Raw genomic sequence first — 12,183 nt, 5'->3', positions numbered from 1 at the left:
CAGAGGGTTTGGGCTGGGTGTTCATCAGTATGCAGATGACACCCAGCTCTATCTCTCTTTTAAATCAGAACCAGTGAAGGTGGTGAATGTCCTGTGTGAGTGACTGGAGGCAGTTGGAGGATGGATGGCGGCTAATGGATTGAGGTTGAATCCTGACAAGACAGAAGTACTGTTCTTGGGGGACAGAGGGCAGGCTGGTGTGGAGGACTCCCTGATCCTGAATGGGGTAACTGTGCCCCTGAAGGACCAGGTGCGCAGCCTGGGAATCATTTTGGACTCACAGCTGTCCATGGAGGCGCAGGTCAATTCTGTATCCAGGGCAGCTGTCTACCAGCTCCACCTGGTACGCAGTCTGAGACCCTACCTGCCCGCAGACTGTCTCACCAGAGTGGCGCATGCTCTAGTTATCTCCCGCTTGGACTACTGCAATGCGCTCTGTGTGGGGCTAACTTTGAAGGTGACCGGAAACTACAACTAATACAGAATGCGGTAGCTAGACTGGTGACTGGGGGCAGCCACCGAGACCACATAACACCGGTCTTGAAAGACCTACATTGGCTCCCAGTACGTTTCCAAGCACAATTCAAAGTGTTGGTGTTGACCTTTAAAGCCCTAAATAGCCTGGGCCCAGTATACCTGAAGGAGCATCTCCACCCCCATCGTTCTGCCCAGACACTGAGGACCAGTGTTGAGGGCCTTCTGGCAGTTCCCTTGTTGCGAGAAGCAAAGCTACAGGGAACCAGGCAGAGGGCCTTCTTGGTAGTGGCGCCCGCCCTGTGGAACGCCCTCCCATCAGATGTCAAAACGATAAACAACTACCTGACATTCAGAAGACATCTGAAGGTAGCCCTGTTCAGGGAAGTTCTTAATGTGTGACATTTTAGTGTATTTTTGGGTCTTTGTTGGAAGCTGCCCAGAGTGGCTGGGAAAACCCAGCCAGATGGGCGAGGTATTATTAACAATAATAATAATAAATATTTAAATTATGTTTCTGAGGATTTGGGCTTAACTCTGTGCTTTCTCATCAGAAAACAGCTTCTGGTTCCATGTTTGCATTATGTATTATTGCTTTTGCTTCCACTCAAGCCAGAGGCTCCACCACCTACCATGAGTCTGCTTCTCCATCTTGGAGTCAACTTAAACCCTGAAGTAGCCAAGGACGGAAAATCAGCCTCTGTAAATTAATGAAGAATTTCCCAAAGAGGAGATGTTGTATTAATGGGTGACTTCAACTACCCTCATTGTAAATGAAAGCTTTAAATGAAAATTTATTATTATGCATTGCAATAGACTGAATATTACGTTGAATAGAAAATTCTTAAACCTGCATAGTTCCATCAGTAAAGCATGAGACTCTCTTCTCAGGGCCGTGGGTCTGAGCCCCACATTTGGCAAAAATATTCCTTCCTTGCAGGGGATTGGATCAGATCACCCTTCTGGTCCTTTTCAACTCTACAATTCTATGATCTGCTATTCTACTTGTGGAATGTATTATAATTTTTAAAATGTAATTTGAATCCTGAAACACTGTTCATGGGGGGAGGGAGTAATCTATGTTTATAGTTACTTTTGTAATACAGTTTATTAAAAAAACCTCACTACCCTCATGTAGACATATGTGTTCCAGTCATGACAAAGAGGTTACATTTCTAGATACACTAAATGACTGTGCACTAGAACAGTTGGTCTTGGAAAGACCATATTTTTCCAGCAAATCTAATCTGTAATAGGAAGCTCTTTATACAGTCGTACCTTAGTTTTCGAACAGCCTAGTTCTCAAACTTTTTGGCTCCTGAACAATCAAACCCCAGAAGTGACTGTTCCAGTTATCGAACGTTCTTTTGGAAGCCGAACAACTGACGGGACTTCTGCAGCTTCCGATTGGCTGCAGGAGCTTCCTGCAGCCAATCAGAAGCTGAGCTTTGGTTTTCGAAGGCTTTGGAAGTCAAACGGACTTCGAGAATGGATTCTGTTCAACTTCCAAGGTACGACTGTATTTCTTCCTGTCCAGGAGAAACCAAAGGACAGCCTGGGGGTGGGTGAAGTCAATCCAGGCTGGATTGAAGGTACTTCATAGAGAAGGCTGCCTTCTGCCCCTGAACAGCTCATCCCACAGGGCAGCTGCTCATCATCAGCAAGGCCTTGGAGGCAGATTTAGGGCAATGAGACTGGTTCTGCTGCACAAAGTGCCAAGTCTAGGAGGTGCCACAGCCGTTGCAACTATGATGCAGTGAACTGAGCAGAACGGAAGGTGAGGGGCAGGGGGTGCTGAAGTTTGGCCTCGCACAGGGCACCGCTGAGATTTGAAAGACCAAAGTCCACCCCTGGTGGCCTGCCTGAGCTGGGCCCAGCATTGCCCTGCCATGTGGAGCAGCCAACAAGGAAGCCAACACAACAAGGTCAACAGATTCAGGAGTGCCTCACTCTGCTTCTGATCCTCCCTTCACTATCTAAGGCCATTGCACCGCAGAGACTTCCTTCCTTTCTGATGAATAAGCTGCCACAAATAGGCCCTGATTAATCATGTTTGTACCTGACAGGGCTCTGAACCACACTGTTTGCCAACACCAAGCCAGAGAGGGCTCCTCATTTGCCTTTGAGGTCTAATCAGGCAGAAAGGAGGCTCAGAATGTGCTGCTAGGAGAAGCCAGGTGGCTGCCTCCAAGTCCCTAGCTGCCAGCTCACAGCGTACAACAAAGGACACCGGCTCTTCATCTGCAGGAGCTAATTGCATGCTATTTTCTTCTAGCTGGTGGTTCCGGATCATTCATCCTCACCAATTAGGGAGGAAACAGAGAGATGCTGTTGGACAGGGAGGCAGAGGCAGCAATTGTCCTTCAGGAAACTGAAGAGTCAGGCAGCAGGCTTCATGAGGCATCAGAAGAAAGCCCATCTGCACAGTGGGAAAATGCAGAGTGATCCAGACGTAGGAAATCACAGATTTAGAGGCTGGTGATCAGGGTGGTACATATTTGGCCCTTTTGCCCATGCAGGATGTATGTAGAGGTGTCCTCAGTGGGTAACCCTTGCTTAGAGAACTCCTCCCCACAGAAGGAGTCACCAGAGCAAAGGCTCAATCCATTCTGAAGCATTCTTATGTTGGAGGCTGCAGTGAAGCTCATATAGGGTTAGCTGAGGCATGAGGAATCTTCATTCATTCATTCATTCATTCCCCAGGCACTCTGGGCGGCTCCCAACACTATATTAAAAACACAATAAAACATTAAACATTAAAAACTTCCCTAAACAGGGCTGCCTTCAGATGTCTTCTAAAAGTCAGATAGTTGTTTATTTCCTTCACATCTGATGGGAGGGCGTTCCACAGGGTGGGCGCCACCACCAAGAAGGCCCTCTGCCTGGTTCCCTGTAACCTTACTTCTTGCAGTGACGGAACTGCCAAAAGGCCCTCAGAGCTGGACCTCAGTGTCCTGGCTGAACAATGGGGGTGGAGACACTCCTTCAGGTACATGTGACCCTCCAGATGTTGCTAGGTTCCAGCTCCAGTCAGCTGCAGCCTGAATGGCTCATGGCCAGGGATGATGAAAGTTATAATTTGGCAACATCTGGAGGGCTGAAGGTTCCCCACACTTGAGCTAAGGGCTCCAACATTATTTTTCTAGCCTTCAGAGATTTTGAGGAATTTGAATAGCATTGTTTGGCAGAATATGGAATGACAAAACAGGAGGGTTAGCAAGTGAATAGCTGGAGCATCTGGTATCCAGGTTTTGATCTAAATTCCCCAAATTTCTCCTTTTTTGTAGTGGGGGGCAGGCTCGAGGGCTCGTGGCTCACAGATGCTGTTCACAGATCAAATCTGATTGTAGTAAGAAACTCTCTCAGTAGCCTTGGTCAAGGCACTTTCTTTCGACCTCTGCCCCATGTGCAGTATATGGGTGATAATGTTGCTGTAACCCTTCCTGAGAATAGAACATATGCAATGTGCTCTATAAATGCTGGTTACTGTTCTTCTGTTCCACTGAATACCAGATGGGTAGCAAGGGAATGCCGCTGTTGTCATTAGGGATATTGGGAAAGTTTGCCAGAAATGGAAACAGGAGCAGAAATTCCCACAATTCACATGTTCCTTAAAGTTCAGTACAGTGGTACCTCGGGTTACAGACGCTTCAGGTTACAGACGCTTCAGGTAACAGACTCCACTAATTCAGAAATAGCACCTCGGGTTAAGAACTTTGCTTCAGGATGAGAACAGAAATCGCACAGCGGTGGCACGGAGGCAGCGGGAGGCCCCATTAGCTAAAGTGGTACCTCAGGTTAAGAACGGACCACCAGAACGAATTAAGTTCTTAACCCCCTCGGGTTACCACTGTGACAGAAAACATGCAAGCAAAGACTAACAAGTATTTGCTTCTTCTTTTTTAGTCCACAAACTACATAAATAATTACTTTCTTTTTCACATTATTTTCAGTGTTTCCCTTCCATTGAAATTAATGATTTAATTAATTATGTAAATCTCAGCCATAGCAGAGAGCCAGAGAAATAGGTTTAAGCAAAAGACAAATGATTGCAGAACAGAAATGGAGCTGATTATTTTTTTAAAAAAGTATTTTTTATTAAAGATTTCTTGGTTTACAAAAGTATGTGCAATGTCTCTTTTTTCAAGCTACATTTTCTACAGATCAGTTTCATTTGTTGAGACATTAGTGTTACATTAGGAAGAAAGGGGGGGAAGAGGTGGAGGGGGAAAGGCGAGTGGGGGTGGGGTCAGGTGGCAATGCTTCTATTTTACTTAATGTACCGGTATGTGTGGGGTTTTGTGTCAGCGTCGTTCTCTTTGCTATTTGCTTGTGTTCCTTGGTGGTGAGAGAAGTCGGGGTTGGCCTAGGTCAGGGGTCTGCAACCTTTAAGACAAAAAGAGCCACTTGGACCCGTTTCCGAAGGGGAAAAAACTGGAAGCCGCAAAACCATTGCGACATTTAAAACAAATATATCTCCGGAGCCGCGATCTGACAGCGGGCGGGAAGGCGACGTCGGGACAGTGCGTGACTAACGCCCGCCCCGCCCCCATGCGACGTCACAGCCAGTACAGCACCCGCCACAGTGGGGAGTGTCGGGGCGCACAATGCGCCTCCTCCCCTCGCTAGTATCCACCCCAGAGCCGCAGCAAAGGTGTAAAAGAGCCACATGCGCCTTGCAGACCCCTGGCCTAGGGTGTGATTGCTTGTTTGGCTGTGATGAACTTTGTTTTCATGTGTGAGTGGGGTTGGTGGGTGTTTTGAATCAGGTTAGCCATATTGATTCATATGCTTTTGGTGGATTCTTGTCATTGTTTTGTTGGGCTGTGTATGTGATAAAGGGGAGCCATACCAGGATGAAGATATCTTCTTCTATTTGTCCCCGTGTCAGTTTCAGTTTATTGGTTAATTTCTCTAGTATTTTTTTAAAAAAATATTTTCTTGTTTTACAGAAATATGTGTAATGTCTCTTGTATTTTTTCCATGTAACATTTTTACAAATCAGTTTCATTTGTTGAGACATTGGGGGGGGGGAGATGGGGGGGGAGTCAGGTGGCGATGTTTCTATTTTGCTTAATGTATATAGGTTTGATGTCAGCGTTGCTCATGCCGGTTCTTTGCTGTTCATTTGTGTTCCTTTGGTGGTGAGAGAGGTGGGGGTTGGCCTAGGGTGTGGTAGTTTGTTTGTGATTGGCTGTGGTGATCTTTGTTTTTGTGTGTGAGTGGGGTGGGTGGGTGTTTTGGATCAGGTTAGCCATATTGATTTGTATGCTGTTGGTGGATTCTTGTCATTGTCTTGTTGGGCTGTGTATGTGATAAAGGGAGCCATACCGGGGTAAAGGCGTCTTCTTCTGTTTGTCCCCGTGTCAGTTTCAGTTTATTGGTTAATTTTTCTAGTAAGGCTGTTTCCCATACTATTTGGTACCATTGGTCCATGCTTACTCCTGACAGGTCTTTCCAGTGTCTGGTTATGGTGCTTCTGGCTGCTGAAAGTAGGTGGGTTATGAGTTCTTTGTGGTGTAAATGGGCATTGTTGTCTTGGAAGATGTTTAGTAGGGCCAATTCTGGGGTGATGTCTATTACTTGCTTAGTTATTGTACATATTTCTTGTATGGCTGTCGTCCAGAATAGTTGGATTTGGGGACACTCCCACCACATGTGGAGGTATGTGCCTGTGGAGGTGCACCCTCTCCAGCATTTTGGTGAGGTTCCTGGGCGTATTAGCGCTAGTTTCCTTGGTGTTAGGTACCACTTGTAGGTGTTTCAGAGTGAGTTCTTTTCTTTTTGTTGATATGGATTTAAAGGGGAGTTTAGACCACATTCTGGTCCATTGAGTGGGGTTAATCTCATAGCCTATGTCATTCTCCCATTGTTTTTTGATTGAGTCTAGGGGGTTTGTGGGATTTCGGAGTAGTATTTTGTATATTGCGGATACCATCCCTTTACCGTGTCCCTTTGTTGTTAGGAGGAGGTTTTCGAAGGTTGTCAAGGGCCTAGTTGCTGCTGATTTTACTGTTGGGTTGTTTAAGAGGGCATGTAATTGGTGTTGTGTTAACCAGGGCATTTGGGTGTCTTCTAGTTTGTCTTGTATTTCTTGTGTTGACAAAGGTTTGTTGTTTTTATAGAAGTCTATTAGGCGATAAGCCTTTGGTTTGCCAGGTTTTTATCTGGAGGTTTTGTGTTGCATGGTGGAATAATGGGTGGTACGCCAGGGGGATTAGTGGGGATGGGGTTGGGGATAGTTTGCCTATTTCTGTTTTCTGTGTGTACCTGTTAAGTGCTGTGGGAATTTTCTTTAGTTTGTCTGGGAGGAGTGGGTATGCTGTGGTGCAGGTATTTTCAATTGTGTCCCTCTCTAGATGTACCCATTGTTTTGTTGCAAAATTGATTTATTGATCTGGCGCGACCCCCGCTAATTGATTTATTGGCCCTCAATTAGCTATTCATGGCCGCCCGGCACACTTCCCTGCGAGACTCTGCTCCGTCTCCAGCAGCTCTTCAGTCACGCCTTAGCAGAGATAAACACAGCGGTGATGAAACTGTCACGTCCTTTTACAAACACACGCAGAGTCCAAGTTTGTCCAATTTCAGTTCTTTATTCCGACATTCCCCCAGGGATCTCCTGGGCTCCTTGCAGCCATTACGAAGCTGCGACTTTCTCCCTCAAAGACCAGAGGGGAACAGACAGAAACTCCTCCCAGCTCCTCCCAGCTTCTACAGCTGACGTCAGAATGTGAGGCATCATGGGAACAACTTAACCTGTTAAGTTCCAAACCTCATATGTTTTGTCTCATCTTCTAGTATATATGGGATTATATGGCGTATTTGGTTGGCAATGTAATATGCTTCTATGTTGGGGATTCCCCATCCTCCTTCTGAGGTGAGGAGGTGCTCGTATTTGGGGCTTATTCTTGGTTTTTTATGTGAGAAGATAAAAGAGTGTAGTTTTCTCTGCCAACTGCGGAGTTGGGTTGGGGGGATCCAGATTGGAAGGGTTTGGAATAGGTAGGTTAGTTTTGGGAAGGTGATCATTTTGATCATGGCTATTTTGTCTGAAAGAGTGAAATTCATGTTGTTCCATCTCTTTAGGTCTTTGTTAATTTGTCGCCACAGGGGCTTGTAGTTGTGGAAGTACAATTTATTGAGGTTTCTGGTTATTTGTACCCCTAGGTATCTGAACTTGGTGTGGCAAAGTTTTATTTTGGTGACCTTCGTGAGTTCTTTTTGGGTGTGAGGAGGGGTGTTGAAGCACATAGCTTCTGACTTTGTAAAATTTACCTGTAGGCCCGACACCATTGCAAATGCGTTGAGTTCTCTGATTAGGGAGGTTGCTGTGCTTATGGGGTCTGGTGTTGTGACCATTAGGTCGTATGCAAAAAGCCCTAATTTATAGGTTCTGCCTTTTATTTCCACTCCCTTGATGTCTGTGGCCGCTCGGATGCGGATTGCTAGGGGTTCCAGAGCCAGGTTAAATAAGAAGGGAGACAGTGGGCATCATTGTTTCGTGCCTCTTTGGATAGCTATAGTATTAGAATCCATATTGTTAGTTCTGCATTTTGCTGAGGCTTGGGAGTATATTTGTTTGAGGATGTGTAGGAAGTTGGGGCCAAATTTCATGTTAGTTAGTACTGCAAATATGTATTTCCACTCTAAGCAATCAAGGGCTTTGAGGATGTCTAGGGACATAATTGTCAATGGGAGTTTAGTTGCCTTGCTGTGTTCGATCAGGTTCAGTAGTTTCCTGACGGGGTCTGTTATATTGCGGCCGGGGACAAAGCCAGTCTGGTCTGGGGCTATTAACTTGTGTAGGAATTTTTTAAGGCGATAGCCAAGATCAATGTGAATATCTTTTAAGACTGTCGTGGCTTTGAAGTTCAGGTCTCTACTAAGTATTATGGCTTCTTCGCGTGCCTTCCCTGAGCCAGTTGCAACCCATTGTTGACTGAAGCGAGGGTCACTTAAGAGTTTGCTCCCTTTGGGTGGGTTGTGTATTTCCTGTAGGAAGGTGATGTGTGGTTTTATGGTGTTGATATACAAGGTGATGTGTTTTCTTTTGATGGGGTTTCCCAACTCCCTAACATTTAATGTAATTGCTTTTAAGCTAGCCATCTTGCTTATCTATTATATAGGGTGATTCCCTGCCAACCCTTCTGGGTTGCCCTGTCTCTCTCACCTTGGGTTGTCTATCGAACCAATGAAGTTGCACTGACCTAGAGTGTAGTGGGTGGGGGAGTAGGGGGTTAGAATTAGGTTTGGGTTAAAGAGTGGAGTGTAGATTGCAGAAAGTATCCTATATGTAGTCATATAGGTGTTTAATTGGGGTATCATGGGCCATCTGGCATTTAGCCGGTTGGTCCTAGGTCTCAGCTGGCGTGGAGGGCCTTGTTCAAGGACAGGCCATCCTTCCTGTTGTTTGCAATAGGGAGTAGTCAGTGAGATGGTGTTAAGCATCTTTGGGACACCAATGTAGTGTATAGGCATAAGCAATGTTTTCAGTGTTATTTACAACATCATTGGTGCGTTGGGGTGGGGATGTGGGTGTTGGTACGCTCTGGCACCACCATTGTGCCGGTGGAGTGTCAGATTTTGGCCTGTTTGTGGGTTGTTTTCTTGAGGTTGGGGGAGCTATTTTAGTATGGTGTAGGGGGGTGCTGGAAGTGTGAGTTGTGGGTTGTTGGGTAATGGGTAATGTGATTTGATGTCATCTGGACTGGTGTTGGGGTGGGGATCTCTGTGGAGTTGTAGGGTTGGGGGGGAATTGATGGTCTTAGCTATATTTATGGCATAGGGGGAGAGGAAAAGGGGGAGGGGTTCACTAGTCCCTCAGTTGGAGGTGATTTCCGGTTGCTTTGTTCAGCTGTGGTTGTTGTTTCAGGGTTGTCATTCTATGATGTGTTGGTTTGGTTGATCTGGTTGAGGTTGGTTTGGTGTCTTGTGCTGTATGTTCGGTGGAACGATTCTGTGTGTGGTGCTTGACTGTATTGGTTTGCATTGTTGTGTCGCTTCTGTGATTTCTTTTTCCTCTTTACTATCATCCAATCACTTGTTGTTGTTTCATCATGATCTTGGCTTTCACTTGGTTGGTCTGCCATTCTGGTGGAGGGTCAAGTCCGAGGTTCTTCAGTAGTTGCAGGGCTTCAGGTATGTTGGTAGCCGTGTGTTGTGTTGTGTTGTGTTGTGTTGTGTTGTGTTGTGCTGGTTGTTGCAATGAAGCGGAAAGAGAAGCCCCATCAGTATTTGATCCCTTTTTGTTGGAGACGTTGGGTGCATGGGCGTAGGCTTCTCCTCCAGTTTGAGGTTGTTCCATACTTCTTCTTTCTTTTTGTAATGGGCGAAGCACACAATGATTTTGGGGGGGGCGTTGGATTTTGGCATAGGTTTTAGAGCTCTGTGAGCCCTCTCCAGGTCGTCTACCTCGAGTGTCAGGTTTGGGATCATGGTTTTTAGCCAGCGTACAATGAGGTCTGCTGGGCTTTTCTCCTCCACTTTTTTGGGAAAGTTGCGGAAGCGGATGTTGCTATGTCTACTGCGATCTTCAAGGTCCACTTATTTGATTCTCATTTCTGTGCTTTCTGTTTCCAGGTGGTTTACCAGTTCAGCCAATTTCTTATTCACATGTGTGTTCTCCTCTCGGTATTGCTCTATTATTCTTTCTTGCATTTGGTTCTTGTTCTCTAGAGGGGAGCCACTGTGACCTTCAGCATTTCTGCTAATCTCATTTCCATTTCCCTCAGATCTCATTTCATTGTTGGGTGGTCGTCATCTTGAAGGGGTGCTGCGGTCTCAGCACTGCTTGCCATCTCCCTGGTTGGTGTCATCTCAATCTCCCTAGTGGTTTTGGTTTGAGATCTGCTTGGCGTCCTCTTGGAGTGGGGTGTGTTATGATTGGGAGTTGTGGTGATGATGGTTCCTGGGTGTTGTTGGGTTGCTGAGCTGGGCAGGCGTTGTTGACTGGTGGCTTTTACAGAGTGTTGCGATTAGGCAGTCATTTTTGTCACGTCTGGGCTGCGTTTCAAGGGCTTCTCTGGGGTTTCCATAGATGCCTCAGTGGTGTTGGCGAAGCAGGGAATAGACAAGCAGGGAATAGACAAGCAGACAGACAAGTAGACCAACAGACAAACAGTTGACATAGAGGGGTAACAGGCTGAGATGTAAGAGACTGGTGAAGTGGGGCCAGGGGAAGATGGGGGGTTATTTGTGGGTATCCCTGTGCACACACACCTACAGGCTCATGCACACACTGGGGGGAAGTGAGGTCCAGTTAAGGGTGGGAAAGGGGATTAGGGATTTGTAGTAGAAAGTTAAAATTTAAGACTGGTAAGGTTCTTATTATGTACTAAGCTTTGATCCTTTAAAAAAAAATTATTCAAAGTTATAACAAAACATATTATCCAAAAACATATCCTTATTCCCCCCCCATTTTTCCTCCCTCCCCCTCCCCCCCACAAAACCCATCCCCCCACCCCCCGACTTCCCTCAGTTCCAGTCTTTGGTTTCTCCAATAATGCTATTTTCTGCATGTTACAAAGTTGTATAGATCCTCAAACTGTTTAGCTAATTATTATCAGTAAAAAAAAATAATGTGAATGTTTATTCAAAACCTGCCAAGGAGTCCAGTTCGCTTTGTTGCGTCTTCAGATACTTTGTGAAAGCTTCCCATTCATCCCATTCTTGGTACAGCAAACTAAATATGACATAATAGGCATCACTGAAACCTGGTGGGATAAGTCCCACGATTGGGATGTAATAATGGAGGGATACAATCTATTTCAGAGAAACAGACCAGACAAGAAAGGAGGAGGAGTGGCGTTATATGTCAGGGATGTGTATACCTGTGAAGAGATCCAAGATTTAGAGCCTCAAAGCCAAAGTGAGAGCATTTGGGTCAAAATTAAGGGAGAGAAGAATAACAGAGACCTCAATGTGGGAGTTTACTATAGATCCCCAAGCCAAACGGAGGACATAGATGATGCCTTCCTGGAACAGATGGCCAAGCATGCAAAAGGAAGGGAGATAGTAGTAATGGGGGACTTCAATTACCCGGATATTTGTTGGATGTCAAACTCAGCCAAGAGCATAAGGTCAAACAGATTCCTCACTGGCCTTGCAGACAACTTCATTGTCCAGAAAGTGGGAGAAGCAACAAGAGGAACAGCCATTTTAGATCTGGTCCTAACCAATGTTGATGACCTGGTTAGTGGGGTAGAAGTGGAAGGATCATTAGGCGCGAGTGATCATGCTCTTCTGAAGTTTACTATACAGCGGAAAGGAGCAGCCAAGCATACTAGGACTCAATTTCTTGACTTTAAGAAAGTCGACTTCATAAAACTTAGGGAAGTGCTGGGTGAGATCCCATGGACAGTAATACTAAAAGGAAAGGAAGTTCATGATGGCTGGGAGTTTGTTAAGAGGGAGATAGTAAAAGCACAACTTCAGGCAATACCAATGAGACGGAAACATGGAAGGTGCCTAAAGAAGCCAGGGTGGCTATCTAAAGAACTTTTAACTGAGTTAAGATTAAAAAAGGATGTGTACAAAAAATGGAAAAGGGGGGGAACCACCAAAGAGGAATTCAAACAAATAGCCAGCACGTGTAGACACAAAGTCAGAAAAGCTAAAGCACAGAATGAACTCAGGCTTGCTAGAGAGGTTAAAAGCAACAAAAAAAGGCTTTTATGGGTATGTCCGTAGCAAAAGGAAGAACAAAGA

This window comes from Podarcis muralis, chromosome 2 (assembly GCF_964188315.1).
Source record: "Podarcis muralis chromosome 2, rPodMur119.hap1.1, whole genome shotgun sequence".
NCBI classification, from domain to species: domain Eukaryota; kingdom Metazoa; phylum Chordata; class Lepidosauria; order Squamata; family Lacertidae; genus Podarcis; species Podarcis muralis.
This window is presented reverse-complemented; position numbering follows the sequence as displayed.